Source organism: Gorilla gorilla, chromosome 6 (genome assembly GCF_029281585.2).
Source record: "Gorilla gorilla gorilla isolate KB3781 chromosome 6, NHGRI_mGorGor1-v2.1_pri, whole genome shotgun sequence".
NCBI classification, from domain to species: Eukaryota; Metazoa; Chordata; class Mammalia; order Primates; family Hominidae; genus Gorilla; species Gorilla gorilla.
The window spans coordinates 71155250-71171367 of record NC_073230.2 but is presented as its reverse complement, the minus strand read 5'-3'; positions in this window follow the sequence as shown (position 1 = coordinate 71171367).

The following is a 16118-nucleotide window of genomic DNA, read 5'->3' as shown; positions in this document are numbered from 1 at the left end:
TCACCAAGTGGTTGCTGAGAATGATTCCCTCTAGTTTTTTTACGAGGATATTTCCTTCTCTACCGTAGGCCCAATAGCGCTTGAAATCTCCACTTGCAAATTCCACAAAAAGAGGTTTTCAAATCTGCTCTGTCTAAAGGAAGGTTCAACTCTGTGAGTTGAATACAAGCAGCACAAAGAAGTTACTGAGAATTTTTCTGTCTAGCGTTATATGCAGAAATCCCGTTTCCAACGAAATCCGCAGAGAGGTCCAAATATCCACTTGCAGACTTTACAAACAGGGAGTTTCCAAACTGCTCTATGAAAAGAAAGGTTAAACTCTGTGAGTGGGATGCAGACATCACAAAGTGGTTGCTGAGAATGATTCTCTCTAGTTTTTATTCGTAGATATTTCCTTTTCTACCGTTGGCCGAAAAGCGCTTGAAATCTCCACTTGCAAATTCCACAAAAAGAGGATTTCAAATCTGCTCTGTCTAAAGGATGGTTCAACTCTGTGAGTTGAACACACGCAGCCCAAAGAACTTACTGAGAATTCTTCTGTCTAGAGTTATTCGCAGAAATCCCGTTTCCAACGAAATCCTCAAAGAGGTCCAAATATCCACTTGCAGACTTCACAAACAGAGTGTTTCCAAACTGCTCTATGAAAAGAAAGGTTAAACTCTGTGAGTGGAACGCACACATCACCAAGTGGTTGCTGAGAATGATTCCCTCTAGTTTTTATACGAAGATATTTCCTTTTCTACCGTAGGCCCCAAAGCGCTTGAAATCTCCACTTGCAAATTCCACAAAAAGAGGGTTTCAAATCTGCTCTGTCTAAGGGAAGGTTCAACTCTGTGAGTTGAACACACGCAGCCCAAAGAAGTTACTGAGAATTCTTCTGTCTAGCGTTATATGCAGAAATCCCGTTTCCAAAGAAATCCTCAAAGAGTTCAAAATATCCACTTGCAGACTTTACAAACAGAGTGTTTCCAAACTGCTCTATGAAAAGAAAGGTTAAACTCTGTGAGTGGGATGCACACATCACCAAGTGGTTGCTGAGAATGATTCTCTCTAGTTTTTATTCGAAGATATTTCCTTTTCTAGCGTTGGCCGATAAGCACTTGAAATCTCCACTTGCAAATTCCACAAAAAGAGGGTTTCAATTCTGCTCTGCTAAAGGAAGGTTCAACTCCGTGAGTTGAACACACGCAGCACAAAGAAGTTACTGAGAATTTTTCTGATTAGCGTTATATGCAGAAATCCCGTTTCCAACGAAATCCGCATAGAGCTCCAAATATCCACTTGCAGACTTTACAAACAGGCAGTTTCCAAACTGCTCTATGAAAAGAAAGGTTAAACTCTGTGAGTGGGATGCACACATCACCAAGTGGTTGCTGAGAATGATTCTCTCTTGTTTTTATTCAAAGATATTTCTTTTCTACCGTGGGCCGATAAGCGATTGAAATCCCCACTTGCAAATTCCGCAAAAAGAGGGTTTCAAATCTGCGCTGTCTAAAGGATGGTTCCACTCTGTGAGTTGAACACACGCAGCCCAAAGAACTTACTGAGAATTCTTCTGTCTAAAGTTATTCGCAGAAATCCCGTTACCAACGAAATCCTCAAAGAGGTCCAAATATCCACTTGCAGACTTTACAAACAGAGTGTTTCCAAACTGCTCTATGAAAAGAAAGGTTAAACTCTGTGAGTGGAACGCACACATCACCAACTGGTTGCTGAGAATGATTCCCTCTAGTTTTTTTACGAGGATATTTCCTTCTCTACCGTAGGCCCAAGAGCACTTGAAATCTCCACTTGCAAATTCCACAAAAAGAGGTTTTCAAATCTGCTCTGTGTAAAGGAAGGTTCAACTCTGTGAGTTGAACACACGCCACCCAAAGAAGTTACTGAGAATTCTTCGGTCTAGAGTTAATCGCAGAAATCCTGTTTCCAACGAAATCCTCAAAGAGATCCAAATATCCACTTGCAGACTGTACAAACAGAGTGTTTCCAAACTGCTCTATGAAAAGAAAGGTGAAACTCTGTGAGTGGAACGCACACATTACCAAGTGGTTGCTGAGAATGATTGTCTCTAGTTATTATACGAACATGTTTCCTTTTCTACCGTTGGCCGCAAAGCACTTGAAATCTCCAGTTGCAAATTACACAAAAAGAGGGTTTCAAATCTGCTCTGTCTTAAGGAAGGTTCAACTCTATGAGTTGAACACATGCAGCCCAAAGAAGTTACTGAGAATTCTTCTGTCTAGCGTTATATGCAGGAATCCCGATTCCAACGAAATCCGCAGAGAGGTCCAAATATCCACTTGCAGACTTTACAAACAGGGTGTTTCCAAACTGCTCTATGAAAAGAAAGGTTAAACTTTGTGAGTGGGATGCACACATCACCAAGTGGTTGCTGAGAATAATTCTCTCTACTTTTTATTCGAAGATATTTCCTTTTCTTCCGTTGGCCGAAAAGCGCTTGAAATCTCCACTTGCAAATTCCACAAAAAGAGGCTTTCAAGTCTGCTCTGTTTAAAGGAAGGTTCAACTCTGTGAGTTGAACACACGCAGCCCAAAGAAGTTACTGAGAATTCTTCTGTCTAGAGTTATTCACAGAAATCCCGTTTCCAACGAAATCCTCAAAGAGGTCCAAATATCCACTTGCAGAGTTTACAAACAGAGTGTTTCAAACTGCTCTATGAAAAGAAAGGTTAAATTCTGTGAGTGGAACAAACACATCGCCAAGATGTTGCTGAGAATGATTCTCTCTAGTTTTTATACGAAGATGTTTCCTTTTCTACCGTTGGCCGCAAAGCGCTTGAAATCTCCACTTGCAAAATCCACAAAAAGAGGGTTTCAAATCTGCTCTGTCTAAAGGAAGGTTCAACTCTATGAGTTGAACACACGCAGCCCAAAGAAGTTACTGAGAATTCTTCTGTCTAGCGTTATATGCAGGAATCCCGTTTCCAACGAAATCCTCAATGAGGTCCAAATATCCAATTGCAGACTTTACAAACAGAGTGTTTCCACACTGCTCTATGAAAAGAAAGCTTAAATTCTGTGAGTGCAACGCACACATCACCAAGTGGTTGCTGAGAATGATTCCCTATAGTTTTTATACGAAGATATTTCCTTTTCTACCGTTGGCCACAAAGCGCTTAAAATCTCCAAATGCAAATTCCACAAAAGGGGGTTTCAAATCTGCTCTGTCTAAAGGAAGGTTCAACTCTGTGAGTTGAACACACGCAGCACAAAGAAGTTACTGAGAATTCTTCTCTCTAGCGTTATATGCAGAAATCCCGTTTCCAACGAAATCCGCAGTGAGGTCCAAATATGCACTTGCAGACTTTACAAAGAGGGTGTTTCCAAACTGCTCTATGAAAGGAAAGGTTAAACTCTGTGAGTGGGATGCACACATCACCAACTGGTTGCTGAGAATGATTCTCTCTAGTTTTTCTACGAAGATGGTTCCTTTTCTACCGTTGGCGGCAAAGCGCTTGAAATCTCCACTTGCAAATTCCACAAAAAGAGGGTTTCAAATCTGCTCTGTTTAAAGGAAGGTTCAACTCTGTGAGTTGAACACACGCAGCCCAAGGAATTTACTGAGAATTCTTCTGTCTAGAGTTATTCGCAGAAATCCCGTTTCCAACAAAATCCTCAAAGAGGTCCAAATATCCACTTGCAGACTGTACTAACAGAGTGTTTCCAAACTGCTCTATGAAAAGAAAGGTTAAACTCTGTGAGTGGAACGCACACATCACCAAGTGGTTGCTGAGAATGATTCCCTCTAGTTTTTATACGAAGATGTTTCCTTTTCTACCGTAGGCCCAAAAACTCTTGAAATCTCCACTTGCAAATTCCACAAAAAGAGGGTTTCAAATCTGCTGTGTCTAAAGGAAGGTTCAACTCTGTGAGTTGAACACACGCAGCCCAAAAAGTTACTGAGAATTCTTCTGTCTAGCGTTATATGCAGAAATCCCGTTTCCAACGAAATCCTCAAAGAGGTCCAAATTTCCACTTGCAGACTTTAGAAACAGAGTGTTTCCAAACTGCTCTATGAAAAGAAAGGTTAAACTCTGTGAGTGGAACTCACACATTACCAAGAGGTTGCTGAGAATGATTCTCTCTAGTTATTATACGAACATGTTTCCTTTTCTACCGTTGACCGCAAAGCGCTTGAAATCTCCACTTGCAAATTCCACAAAAAGAGGGTTTCAAATCTGCTCTGTCTAAAGGAAGGTTCAACTCTGTGAGTTGAACACACACAGCCCAAACAAGTTACTGAGAATTCTTCTGTCTAGATTTATTCACAGAAATCCCGTTTCCAACGAAATCTTCAAAGAGGTCCAAATATCCACTTGCAGACTTTACAAACAGAGTGTTTCCAAACTGCTCTACGGAAAGAAAGGTTAAACTCTGTGAGTGGAATGCACACATCACCAAGTGGTTGCTGAGAATGATTCTCTCTAGCTATTCTACGAAGATGTTTCCTTTTCTACCGTTGGCCGCAAAGCGGTTGAAATCTCCACTTGCAAATTCCACAAAAAGAGGGTTTCAAATATGCTCTGTGTAAAGGAATGTTCAACTCTGTGAGTTGAACACACGCAGCACAAAGAAGTTACTGAGAATTCTTCTGTCTAGCGTTATATGCAGAAATCCCGTTTACAACGAAATCCTCAAAGAGGTCCAAATATCCACTTGCAGACTTTACAAACAGGGTGTTTCCAAACTGCTCTATGAATAGAAAGGTTAAACTCTGTGAGTGGGATGCACACATCACCAAGTGGTTGCTGAGAATAATTCTCTCTAGTTTTTATTCGAAGATGTTTCCTTTTCTACCGTTGGCCGCAAAGCGCTTGAAATCTCCACTTGCAAATTCCACAAAAAGAGGGTTTCAATTCTGCTCTGCTAAAGGAAGGTTCAACTCCGTGAGTTGAACACACGCAGCACAAAGAAGTTACTGAGAATTTTTCTGATTAGCGTTATATGCAGAAATCCCGTTTCCAACGAAATCCGCAGAGAGGTCTAAATATCGACTTGCAGACTTTACAAACAGGGTGTTTACAAACTGCTCTATGAAAAGAAAGGTTAAACTCTGTGAGTGGGATGCACACATCACCAAGTGGTTGCTGAGAATGATTCTCTCTAGTTTTTATTCGTAGATATTTCCTTTTCTACCGTTGGCCGAAAAGCGCTTGAAATCTCCACTTGCAAATTCCACAAAAAGAGGATTTCAAATCTGCTCTGTCTAAAGGATGGTTCAACTCTGTGAGTTGAACACACGCAGCCCAAAGAACTTACTGAGAATTCTTCTGTCTAGAGTTATTCGCAGAAATCCCGTTTCCAACGAAATCCTCAAAGAGGTCCAAATATCCACTTGCAGACTTCACAAACAGAGTGTTTCCAAACTGCTCTATGAAAAGAAAGGTTAAACTCTGTGAGTGGAACGCACACATCACCAAGTGGTTGCTGAGAATGATTCCCTCTAGTTTTTATACGAAGATATTTCCTTTTCTACCGTAGGCCCCAAAGCGCTTGAAATCTCCACTTGCAAATTCCACAAAAAGAGGGTTTCAAATCTGCTCTGTCTAAGGGAAGGTTCAACTCTGTGAGTTGAACACACGCAGCCCAAAGAAGTTACTGAGAATTCTTCTGTCTTGCGTTATATGCAGAAATCCCGTTTCCAAAGAAATCCTCAAACAGGTCCAAATATCCAATTGCAGACTTTACAAACAGAGTCTTTCCAAACTGCTCTATGAAAAGAAAGCTTAAACTCTGTGAGTGGAATGCACGCATCACCAAGTGGTTGCTGAGAATGATTCCCTCTAGTTTTTATACGAAGATATTTCCTTTTCTACCGTAGGCCACAAAGCGCTTGAAGTCTCCACTTGCAAATCCCACAAAAAGAGGGTTTCAAATCTGCTGTATTTAAAGAGAGGTTCAACTCTGTGTGTTGAACACACGCAGCCCAAAGAAGTTACTGAGAATTCTTCTGTCTAGCGTTATATGCAGGAATCCCATTTCCAACGAAATCCTCAAAGAGGTCCAAATATCCACTTGCAGACTTTACAAGCAGAGTGTCTCCAAACTGCTCTATGAATAGACAACTTAAACTCTGTGAGTGGAACGCACACATCACCAAGTGGTTGCTGAGAATGATTCTCTCTAGTTTTTCTACGAAGATGGTTCCTTTTCTACCGTTGGCGGCAAAGCGCTTCAAATCTCCACTTGCAAATTCCACAAAAAGAGGCTTTCAAATCTGCTCTGTGTAAAGGAAGGTTCAACTCTGTGAGTTGAACACACGTAGCCCAAAGAAGTTACTGAGAATTCTTCTGTCTAGCGTTATATACAGAAATCCTGTTTCCAACGAAATCCTCAAAGAGGTCCATATATCCACTTGCAGACCTTACAAACAGAGTGTTTCCAAACTCCTCTTTGAAAAGAAAGCTTAAACTATGTGACTGGAACGCACATATTACCAAGTGGTTGCTGAGAATGATTCTCTCTAGTTTTTATACGAAGATGTTTCCTTTTCTACCGTTGGCCGCAAAGCACTTGAAATCTCCACTTGCAAATTCCACAAGAAGAGGGTTTCAAAACTGCTCTGTCTAAAGGAAGGTTCAAATCTGTGAGTTGAACACACGCAGCCCAAAGAAGTTACTGAGAATTCTTCTGTCTAGCGTTATATGCAGGAATCCCGTTTCCAACGAAATCCTCAAAGAAGTCCAAATATCCAATTACAGACTTTAAAAACAGAGTGTTTCCAAACTGCTGTATGAATAGAAAACTTAAACCCTGTGAGTGGAACGCACACATCACCAAGTGGTTGCTGAGAATGATTCTCCCTAGTTTTTCTACGAAGATGTTTCCTTTTCTACCGGAGGCCCCAAAGCGCCTGAAATCTCCACTTGCAAATTCCACAAAAAGAGTGTTTCAAATCTGCTCTTTCTAAAGGAAGGTTCAAATCTGTGAGTTGAACACACGCAGCACAAAGAAGTTACTGAGAATTCTTCTGACTAGAATTATTCGCAGAAATCCCGTTTTCAACGAAATCCTCAAAGAGGTCCAAATATCCACTTGCAGACTTTACAAACAGAGTGTTTCCAAACTGCTCTATGAAAAGAAAGGTTAAACTCTGTGAGTGCAAGGCACACATCACCAAGTGGTTGCTGAGAATGATTCTCTCTAGTTTTTCTACGAAGATGGTTCCTTTTCTTCCGTTGGCGGCAAAGTGCTTGTAATCTCCAATTGCAAATTCCACAAAAAGAGGGTTTGAAATCTGCTCTGTCTAAAGGAAGGTTCAACTCTGTGAGTTGAACACACGCAGCCCAAAGAAGTTACTGAGAATTCTTCTGTCTAGCGTAATATACAGAAATCCCGTTTCCAACGAAATTCTCAAAGAGGTCCAAATACCCACTTGCAGACTTTACAAACAGAGTGTTTCCAAACTGCTCTTTGAATAGAAAGCTTAAACTCTGTGACTGGAACGCACACATTACCAAGTGGTGGCTTAGAATGATTCTCTCTAGTTTTTATACGAAGATGTTTTCTTTTCTACCGTTGGCCGCAAAGCGCTTGAAATCTTCTCTTGCAAATTCCACAAAAAGAGGGTTTCAAATCTGCTCTGTCTAAAGGAAGGTTCAAATCTGTGAGTTGAACACACGCAGCCCAAAGAAGTTACTTAGAATTCTTCTGTCTACAGTTATTCGCAGAAATCCCGTTTCCAACGAAATCCTCGAAGAGGTCCAAATATCCACTTGCAGACTTTACAAACAGAGTGTTTCCAAACTGCTCTATGAAAAGAAAGGTTAAACTCTGTGAGTGGAACGCACACATCACCAAGTGGTTGCTGAGAATGATTCTCTCTAGTTTTTCTACGAAGATGTTTCCTTTTCCACCGTTGGCCGCAAAGCGCTTGAAATCTCCACTTGCAAATTCCACAAAAAGATGGTTTCAAATCTGCTGTGTCTAAAGGAAGGTTCAACTCTGTGAGTTGAACACACGCAGCCCAAAAAGTTACTGAGAATTCTTCTGTGTAGCGTTATATACAGAAATCCCGTTTCCAACGAAATCCTCAAAGTGGTCCAAATATCTACTTGCAGACTTTACAAACAGAGTGTTTCCAAACTGCTCTTTGAAAAGAAAGCTTAAACTCTGTGACTGGAATGCACTCATTACCAAGAGGTTGCTGAGAATGATTCTTTCTTGTTTTTATACGAAGATGTTTCCTTTTCTACCATTGGCCGCAAAGCGTTTGAAATCTCCACTTGCAAATTCCACAAAAAGAGGGTTTCAAATCTGCTCTGTCTAAAGGAACGTTCAACGCTATGAGTTGAACACACGCAGCCCAAAGAAGTTACTGAGAATTCTTCTGTCTAGCGTTATATGCAGGAATCCCGTTTCCAACGAAATCCTCAAACAGGTCCAAATATCCAATTGCAGACTTTATAAACAGAGTGTTTCCAAACTGCTCTATGAAAAGAAAGCTTAAACTCTGTGAGTGGAACGCACACATCACCAAGTGGTTGCTGAGAATGATTCCCTCTAGTTTTTATACGAAGATATTTCCTCTTCTACCGTAGGCCCCAAAGCGCTTGAAATCTCCACTTGCAAATTCCACAAAAAGAGGGTTTCAAATCTGCTCTGTCTAAAGGAAGGTTCAACTCTGTGAGTTGAACACACGCAGCACAAACAAGTTACTGAGAATTCTTCTGTCTAGCGTTATATGCAGGAATCCCGTTTCCAACGAAATCCTCAAAGAGGTCCAAATATCCACTTGCAGACTTGACAAACTGAGTGTTTCCAAACTGCTCTATGAAAAGAAAGCTTAAACCCCGTGAGTGGGATGCACACATCACCAAGTGGTTGCTGAGAATAATTCTCTATGGTTTTTCTTCGAAGATATTTCCTTTTCTACCGTTGCCCGAAAAGCTCTTGAAATCTGCACTTGCAAATTCCACTAAAAGACGGTTTCAAATCTGCTCTGTGTAAAGGAAGGTTCAACTCTGTGAGTTGAACACACGCAGCCCAAAGAAGTTACTGAGAATTCTTCTCTCTAGCGTTATATGCAGAAATCCCGTTTCCAACGAAATCCGCAGTGAGGTCCAAATATCCACTTGCAGACTTTACAAAGAGGGTGTTTCCAAACTGCTCTATGAAAGGAAAGGTTAAACTCTGTGAGTGGGATGCACACATCACCAACTGGTTGCTGAGAATGATTCTCTCTAGTTTTTCTACGAAGATGGTTCCTTTTCTACCGTTGGCGGCAAAGCGCTTGAAATCTCCACTTGCAAATTCCACAAAAAGAGGGTTTCAAATCTGCTCTGTTTAAAGGAAGGTTCAACTCTGTGAGTTGAACACACGCAGCCCAAGGAATTTACTGAGAATTCTTCTGTCTAGAGTTATTCGCAGAAATCCCGTTTCCAACAAAATCCTCAAAGAGGTCCAAATATCCACTTGCAGACTGTACTAACAGAGTGTTTCCAAACTGCTCTATGAAAAGAAAGGTTAAACTCTGTGAGTGGAACGCACACATCACCAAGTGGTTGCTGAGAATGATTCCCTCTAGTTTTTATACGAAGATGTTTCCTTTTCTACCGTAGGCCCAAAAACTCTTGAAATCTCCACTTGCAAATTCCACAAAAAGAGGGTTTCAAATCTGCTGTGTCTAAAGGAAGGTTCAACTCTGTGAGTTGAACACACGCAGCCCAAAAAGTTACTGAGAATTCTTCTGTCTAGCGTTATATGCAGAAATCCCGTTTCCAACGAAATCCTCAAAGAGGTCCAAATTTCCACTTGCACACTTTAGAAACAGAGTGTTTCCAAACTGCTCTATGAAAAGAAAGGTTAAACTCTGTGAGTGGAACTCACACATTACCAAGAGGTTGCTGAGAATGATTCTCTCTAGTTATTATACGAACATGTTTCCTTTTCTACCGTTGACCGCAAAGCGCTTGAAATCTCCACTTGCAAATTCCACAAAAAGAGGGTTTCAAATCTGCTCTGTCTAAAGGAAGGTTCAACTCTGTGAGTTGAACACACACAGCCCAAACAAGTTACTGAGAATTCTTCTGTCTAGATTTATTCACAGAAATCCCGTTTCCAACGAAATCTTCAAAGAGGTCCAAATATCCACTTGCAGACTTTACAAACAGAGTGTTTCCAAACTGCTCTATGGAAAGAAAGGTTAAACTCTGTGAGTGGAATGCACACATCACCAAGTGGTTGCTGAGAATGATTCTCTCTAGCTATTCTACGAAGATGTTTCCTTTTCTACCGTTGGCCGCAAAGCGGTTGAAATCTCCACTTGCAAATTCCACAAAAAGAGGGTTTCAAATATGCTCTGTGTAAAGGAATGTTCAACTCTGTGAGTTGAACACACGCAGCACAAAGAAGTTACTGAGAATTCTTCTGTCTAGCGTTATATGCAGAAATCCCGTTTACAACGAAATCCTCAAAGAGGTCCAAATATCCACTTGCAGACTTTACAAACAGGGTGTTTCCAAACTGCTCTATGAATAGAAAGGTTAAACTCTGTGAGTGGGATGCACACATCACCAAGTGGTTGCTGAGAATAATTCTCTCTAGTTTTTATTCGAAGATGTTTCCTTTTCTACCGTTGGCCGCAAAGCGCTTGAAATCTCCACTTGCAAATTCCACAAAAAGAGGGTTTCAATTCTGCTCTGCTAAAGGAAGGTACAACTCCGTGAGTTGAACACACGCAGCACAAAGAAGTTACTGAGAATTTTTCTGATTAGCGTTATATGCAGAAATCCCGTTTCCAACGAAATCCGCAGAGAGGTCTAAATATCGACTTGCAGACTTTACAAACAGGGTGTTTACAAACTGCTCTATGAAAAGAAAGGTTAAACTCTGTGAGTGGGATGCACACATCACCAAGTGGTTGCTGAGAATGATTCTCTCTAGTTTTTATTCGTAGATATTTCCTTTTCTACCGTTGGCCGAAAAGCGCTTGAAATCTCCACTTGCAAATTCCACAAAAAGAGGATTTCAAATCTGCTCTGTCTAAAGGATGGTTCAACTCTGTGAGTTGAACACACGCAGCCCAAAGAACTTACTGAGAATTCTTCTGTCTAGAGTTATTCGCAGAAATCCCGTTTCCAACGAAATCCTCAAAGAGGTCCAAATATCCACTTGCAGACTTCACAAACAGAGTGTTTCCAAACTGCTCTATGAAAAGAAAGGTTAAACTCTGTGAGTGGAACGCAAACATCACCAAGTGGTTGCTGAGAATGATTCCCTCTAGTTTTTATACGAAGATATTTCCTTTTCTACCGTAGGCCCCAAAGCGCTTGAAATCTCCACTTGCAAATTCCACAAAAAGAGGGTTTCAAATCTGCTATGTCTAAGGGAAGGTACAACTCTGTGAGTTGAACACACGCAGCCCAAAGAAGTTACTGAGAATTCTTCTGTCTAGCGTTATATGCAGAAATCCCGTTTCCAACGAAATCCTCAAACAGGTCCAAATATCCAATTGCAGACTTTACAAACAGAGTCTTTCCAAACTGCTCTATGAAAAGAAAGCTTAAACTCTGTGAGTGGAATGCACGCATCACCAAGTGGTTGCTGAGAATGATTCCCTCTAGTTTTTATACGAAGATATTTCCTTTTCTACCGTAGGCCACAAAGCGCTTGAAGTCTCCACTTGCAAATCCCACAAAAAGAGGGTTTCAAATCTGCTGTATTTAAAGAGAGGTTCAACTCTGTGTGTTGAACACACGCAGCCCAAAGAAGTTACTGAGAATTCTTCTGTCTAGCGTTATATGCAGGAATCCCATTTCCAACGAAATCCTCAAAGAGGTCCAAATATCCACTTGCAGACTTTACAAGCAGAGTGTCTCCAAACTGCTCTATGAATAGACAACTTAAACTCTGTGAGTGGAACGCACACATCACCAAGTGGTTGCTGAGAATGATTCTCTCTAGTTTTTCTACGAAGATGGTTCCTTTTCTACCGTTGGCGGCAAAGCGCTTCAAATCTCCACTTGCAAATTCCACAAAAAGAGGCTTTCAAATCTGCTCTGTGTAAAGGAAGGTTCAACTCTGTGAGTTGAACACACGTAGCCCAAAGAAGTTACTGAGAATTCTTCTGTCTAGCGTTATATACAGAAATCCTGTTTCCAACGAAATCCTCAAAGAGGTCCATATATCCACTTGCAGACCTTACAAACAGAGTGTTTCCAAACTCCTCTTTGAAAAGAAAGCTTAAACTATGTGACTGGAACGCACATATTACCAAGTGGTTGCTGAGAATGATTCTCTCTAGTTTTTATACGAAGATGTTTCCTTTTCTACCGTTGGCCGCAAAGCACTTGAAATCTCCACTTGCAAATTCCACAAGAAGAGGGTTTCAAAACTGCTCTGTCTAAAGGAAGGTTCAAATCTGTGAGTTGAACACACGCAGCCCAAAGAAGTTACTGAGAATTCTTCTGTCTAGCGTTATATGCAGGAATCCCGTTTCCAACGAAATCCTCAAAGAAGTCCAAATATCCAATTACAGACTTTAAAAACAGAGTGTTTCCAAACTGCTGTATGAATAGAAAACTTAAACCCTGTGAGTGGAACGCACACATCACCAAGTGGTTGCTGAGAATGATTCTCCCTAGTTTTTCTACGAAGATGTTTCCTTTTCTACCGGAGGCCCCAAAGCGCCTGAAATCTCCACTTGCAAATTCCACAAAAAGAGTGTTTCAAATCTGCTCTTTCTAAAGGAAGGTTCAAATCTGTGAGTTGAACACACGCAGCACAAAGAAGTTACTGAGAATTCTTCTGACTAGAATTATTCGCAGAAATCCCGTTTTCAACGAAATCCTCAAAGAGGTCCAAATATCCACTTGCAGACTTTACAAACAGAGTGTTTCCAAACTGCTCTATGAAAAGAAAGGTTAAACTCTGTGAGTGGAAGGCACACATCACCAAGTGGTTGCTGAGAATGATTCTCTCTAGTTTTTCTACGAAGATGGTTCCTTTTCTTCCGTTGGCGGCAAAGTGCTTGTAATCTCCAATTGCAAATTCCACAAAAAGAGGGTTTGAAATCTGCTCTGTCTAAAGGAAGGTTCAACTCTGTGAGTTGAACACACGCAGCCCAAAGAAGTTACTGAGAATTCTTCTGTCTAGCGTAATATACAGAAATCCCGTTTCCAACGAAATTCTCAAAGAGGTCCAAATACCCACTTGCAGACTTTACAAACAGAGTGTTTCCAAACTGCTCTTTGAATAGAAAGCTTAAACTCTGTGACTGGAACGCACACATTACCAAGTGGTGGCTTAGAATGATTCTCTCTAGTTTTTATACGAAGATGTTTTCTTTTCTACCGTTGGCCGCAAAGCGCTTGAAATCTTCTCTTGCAAATTCCACAAAAAGAGGGTTTCAAATCTGCTCTGTCTAAAGGAAGGTTCAAATCTGTGAGTTGAACACACGCAGCCCAAAGAAGTTACTTAGAATTCTTCTGTCTACAGTTATTCGCAGAAATCCCGTTTCCAACGAAATCCTCGAAGAGGTCCAAATATCCACTTGCAGACTTTACAAACAGAGTGTTTCCAAACTGCTCTATGAAAAGAAAGGTTAAACTCTGTGAGTGGAACGCACACATCACCAAGTGGTTGCTGAGAATGATTCTCTCCAGTTTTTATACGAAGATGTTTCCTTTTCCACCGTTGGCCGCAAAGCGCTTGAAATCTCCACTTGCAAATTCCACAAAAAGATGGTTTCAAATCTGCTGTGTCTAAAGGAAGGTTCAACTCTGTGAGTTGAACACACGCAGCCCAAAAAGTTACTGAGAATTCTTCTGTGTAGCGTTATATACAGAAATCCCGTTTCCAACGAAATCCTCAAAGTGGTCCAAATATCTACTTGCAGACTTTACAAACAGAGTGTTTCCAAACTGCTCTTTGAAAAGAAAGCTTAAACTCTGTGACTGGAATGCACTCATTACCAAGAGGTTGCTGAGAATGATTCTTTCTTGTTTTTATACGAAGATGTTTCCTTTTCTACCATTGGCCGCAAAGCGTTTGAAATCTCCACTTGCAAATTCCACAAAAAGAGGGTTTCAAATCTGCTCTGTCTAAAGGAACGTTCAACGCTATGAGTTGAACACACGCAGCCCAAAGAAGTTACTGAGAATTCTTCTGTCTAGCGTTATATGCAGGAATCCCGTTTCCAACGAAATCCTCAAACAGGTCCAAATATCCAATTGCAGACTTTATAAACAGAGTGTTTCCAAACTGCTCTATGAAAAGAAAGCTTAAACTCTGTGAGTGGAACGCACACATCACCAAGTGGTTGCTGAGAATGATTCCCTCTAGTTTTTATACGAAGATATTTCCTCTTCTACCGTAGGCCCCAAAGCGCTTGAAATCTCCACTTGCAAATTCCACAAAAAGAGGGTTTCAAATCTGCTCTGTCTAAAGGAAGGTTCAACTCTGTGAGTTGAACACACGCAGCACAAACAAGTTACTGAGAATTCTTCTGTCTAGCGTTATATGCAGGAATCCCGTTTCCAACGAAATCCTCAAAGAGGTCCAAATATCCACTTGCAGACTTGACAAACTGAGTGTTTCCAAACTGCTCTATGAAAAGAAAGCTTAAACTCCGTGAGTGGGATGCACACATCACCAAGTGGTTGCTGAGAATAATTCTCTCTGGTTTTTCTTCGAAGATATTTCCTTTTCTACCGTTGCCCGAAAAGCTCTTGAAATCTCCACTTGCAAATTCCACTAAAAGACGGTTTCAAATCTGCTCTGTGTAAAGGAAGGTTCAACTCTGTGAGTTGAACACACGCAGCCCAAAGAAGTTACAGAGAATTCTTCTGTCTAGAGTTAATCTCAGAAATCCCGTTTCCAACGAAATGCTCAAAGAGGTTCAAATATCCACTTGCAGACTGTACAAACAGAGTGTTTCCAAACTGCTCTATGAAAAGAAAGGGTAAACTCTGTGAGTGGAACGCACACATTACCAAGTGGTTGCTGAGAATGATTCTCTCTAGTTATTATACGAACATGTTTCCTTTTTGACCGTTGGCAGCAAAGCGCTTGAAATGTCCACTTGCAAATTCCACAAAAAGAGGGTTTCATATCTGCTCTGTCTTAAGGAAGGTTCATCTCTATGAGTTGAACACACGCAGCCCAGAGAAGTTACTGAGAATTTTTCTGTCTAGCGTTATATGCAGGAATCCCGTTTCCAATGAAATCCGCAGAGTGGTCCAAATATCCACTTGCAGACTTTACAAACAGGGTGTTTCCAAACTGCTCTATGAAAAGAAAGGTGAAACTCTGTGAGTGGAACAAACACATCCCCAAGTGGTTGCTGAGAATGATTCTCTCTAGTTTTTATTCGAAGATATTTCCTTTTCTACCGTGGGCCGATAAGCGCTTGAAATCTCCACTTGCAAATTCCACAAAAAGAGGGTTTCAAATCTGCTGTGTCTAAAGGAAGGTTCAACTCTATGAGTTGAACACATGCAGCCCAAAGAAGTTACTGGGAATTGTTCTGTCTAGCGTTATATGCAGGAATCCCGATTCCAACGAAATCCTCAAACAGGTCCAAATATCCAATTGCAGACTTTACAAACAGAGTGTTTCCAAACTGTTCTATGAAAAGAAAGCTTAAACTCTGTGAGTGGAACGCACGCATCACCAAGTGGTTGCTGAGAATGATTCCCTCTAGTTTTTATACGAAGATATTTCCTTTTCTACCGTAGGCCACAAAGCGCTTGAAGTCTCCACTTGCAAATCCCACAAAAAGAGGGTTTCAAATCTGCTGTATTTAAAGGAAGGTTCAACTCTGTGTGTTGAACACACGCAGCCCAAAGAAGTTACTGAGAATTCTTCTGTCTAGCGTTATATGCAGGAATCCCATTTCCAACGAAATCCTCAAAGAGGTCCAAATATCCACTTGCAGACTTTACAAGCAGAGTGTTTCCAAACTGCTCTATGAATAGACAACTTAAACTCTGTGAGTGGAACGCACACATCACCAAGTGGTTGCTGAGAATGATTCTCTCTAGTTTTTCTACGAAGATGGTTCCTTTTCTACCGTTGGCGGCAAAGCGCTTCAAATCTCCACTTGCAAATTCCACAAAAAGAGGCTTTCAAATCTGCTCTGTGTAAAGGAAGGTTCA